Source organism: Bremia lactucae, linkage group LG1, assembly GCF_004359215.1.
Source record: "Bremia lactucae strain SF5 linkage group LG1, whole genome shotgun sequence".
Lineage (NCBI taxonomy): Eukaryota > Oomycota > Peronosporomycetes > Peronosporales > Peronosporaceae > Bremia > Bremia lactucae.
In genome coordinates, this window is record NC_090610.1 from 4,010,614 (window position 1) to 4,013,950 (window position 3,337).

Genomic DNA, 3,337 nt, shown 5'->3' on the forward strand with positions numbered 1-3,337 from the left:
TGCCTATTTGGCGTTACTCGAAGAGCAGCACGCGCACCGAAAGGCCTTATCAAATTACTATAGTGGCCGCTTATGCCATATACAACTTAAATAACGTTCCTATAAAGCTCAGCAGTGTGTCCAACAAATGGTGCTGGTCGAATGTACGGTTCCGTACCGCTTGGAGGTCGAAACCTCAATACCGAACAAAATGGAGTTAACGTTAGACATATGGAATATCATCAAATGTTGACGTTGCATTTTATGCGCAATCGGAGACGCGGTTGTGCCTGTTCACGCGCGCTCGCCCAAATCGACGTGTTTTTGACTGCCTCTGTAATGAGGCACACATTGGTTGGAGAACCGTTTTGTGGTACCTTTATTGTAATGGGGCACACATCGGTTGGAGAACCGTTGTTGTGGTACATTTACTTTATGGGTAAATACCCTTTTATTCTATTTTAAAATAATTAATTACTTAAATTCCATTTATTATGGGTAACAAATGTAGTCGCCGCCAGATATATATCTGGCGGCCGAAATCTATTTTGAATTAGCTACGGTAAGGTTTTGAATTTAAATTAAAATTAAAAATGCTGAGTTTTCCTTTTGATCTTGAAGTCTAAAAGTCTTCCTCTATCTTTAGCAGCGAAGAAGCTCCGCTACATCTGGTAGCACTAGTAGTCAATCTCTGAGTCTTTATAAGACTAAGCCTTCACTGAAATGGAAGAGGTCTCAAAACTTATAGAAGCGCAGGGCATAGCGTATGACAAGCTCAAAACTTTATTTGGGCTTGAATATGTAAAGTTCAGTATATTCAGGGACCAGAGGTTTTGCATGCAAGGGTTGAAACCTTCATGCGTACGAATCCTCCCCGATCGGCCAGGTTCAGGATCACCCTTGCGGCATCTATGCCAACTCGGTATATCTCTGTACCTCGAAGATAGAGCCATGGAGTGGGCACTATCGTGCAGCACGTCCATAAACGACGCTTTCCCTCATGGGATTCGCTGAAACAGCAAATGACGAGCATGTTTGCACCGCCTGATCAGGCTTTTCGCATGCGAGCACGGCTCCTAGCAACTAGACAGGGTAAAAGAACCCTAGGGGACTTTGTCCAGGAGTTAAGAACTCTCATTGTTTTATGCATTAAGACCCGTTGCAAGAAGCAATTGTAGTTACCATCTTTATGGGGGTCTCAATGAGGGCGTTGCCTGGACGTAATTGTTCCGATCTCATCCGGCTACGTTCGAAGAGGCAGTTGCCACAGCGCTACGCGCCGAGTTTAACATTTAGTCTGCTCGCGTTAGCACGCATGTCTACCGAACAAGCTCTTCGAGCACATGGGTTCCGTCTAATAGAGCGGAACCTATGGATTTAAGCCTCGTTGAGGGAGGAGAAGAGGCTCTTCAAGCTGTGGAAGAGCATAAGACCATCCGTAGATGTTATGTGTGCGGAAGTACGAAATATTAACGCATTGCCTGCCCTCTTCGAAATTCGCGTAAAGCTCGAAAGAGCTCCAACTCCGACCTATACCATAGATCTGGTACGGCGCGGGAAAACGTCGATACCCATTAGGTGCGGGGCGCCCTACTGGGGAAGACCTAGGCTTTGTTGAGTCTCCAGGAGATGAGAATAAACAGTACCTAGCCCCAATTAGCTCGGTGCTCAATAGCACGGGGCGAGAGTACAAGCCTGGCGACTGTAAAGGGCTTTGATAAGCCGTGGTCAATTTTAATTGACTCAGGAGCGTCTTGCAATTATGCTCGACCCTTTCTCTTAAAGGAAGTCAACAATACGGTGAGGCGCTTAAAGCACATGAAGTTGATACGATCACTGTTCGCTTAGCGAATGGGACTCGTGTCACTGTTCCCAAAGTTCCATTGAACTTAGGTATAAAGTTTCTGGACTTTGACAGTATGGAACGCTGCCTCGTCCTTGATTTGGATTCGAGATATGATCTCATCCTTGGTATGGCCTGGTTAGAACACCATGAGCCATGGATCGATTGGAGGTCTAAGACCTTAGGCGCCACGCGCAATGTTCCTAGCAAAGTTTTGGCGAGTCATGAACCCACCTTTTCTAGGCAACAAAAGCGCTATTGGCGCGGATCATTGAATGAGTCTGTCAGTGTTTTAGACATTGGCATGTCTGAGTTAATAAATTCTAATGTTAAAAACATTAATTCTTAGCCCGACTCAGCAGAAATAAGTGGAACGGCACGTACTCCGTCGAGTGACACTCGTTACAATAATGATTCACTAAATGCTGAAGGCATTGTTGGCCTAAGGCCGAATCATCAAGATGCAATATTCCTGAGATACGTGGAGTGGCACGTAAAGTCCACCGAGTATGATCGGCCGATGTGGCATCATGCTGAGTGTCAGTAGTGACACTGTTGGCGGTTCGCTAGGATCTCAAGGGTGCAATATCCCTGAGATACGTGGAGTAACACGTCTAAGTCCTTCGAGTATGGTCAGCCGAGGTGGCACCATACTGAGTGTCAATAGTGACACTATTGGCGGTTCGCCCGGGCATTTTGAGTCAAAACCTCCTAATGCACGTGAAGCGACAAGTAAACATTCGCTGGATAAGGAAGTTGAGTTACCTAACTCCTTGTCGGATGTCAAATTAGACACCATGTCTTTTATAGAACCAATACAGGCTGGAAAATCTGGGGACGTGAATGTCCCGGCCTCTAAGAGGCGTATTGTCTCCACTCCAAGACAGGATGCACACGAAGCGCGTATACCCTCACAAAGTGATAAGAGTGAGCAAGTACATACGCTTGGAAATGGCGTAACCGGTAACATTGGGGGGAAGTTAGCCTTGCGGCAATCCCTTCGTTACATGATCTTTTAGAGCTAGAAGAAATGTCTATTGATGAGTGCGGTCGAGCCTTAAAAGCTGATGAATCATCTGAAATGGTGGTCATTCGACCTATGGTTGAGTTTAACTCATCGTCACTTCTAGACGAAGCTGTCCTGGATGACACAAAGCTGCACTTAGTGCGCGAAATGGGTCATCGATCCTTAAAGATTCTACGGATCCCTTTTATTCGTTAATTGAGGAATTTCAAGATGTGGTGTGTAATAATCCACCATCTGTTTTACCTCCGGATAGAGGTATTTGTCATGAAATTGACTTGGTTCTGGGAACCAAATACTGTGTCACACTACAATGGCCTTTACCAAAGGAGCAGTGTGACGTCATTGACGATTTTCTTCCGTGCTAAGAACGAGGCTGGAATGGCACGAGAGAGCAAATCTCTTCATTCGACACCGACATTTTGTGTCAAAAAGCCAAATGGTAAATGGCGCATTGTACATGCTTATAATAAGCTTAATGCTGCCACTAT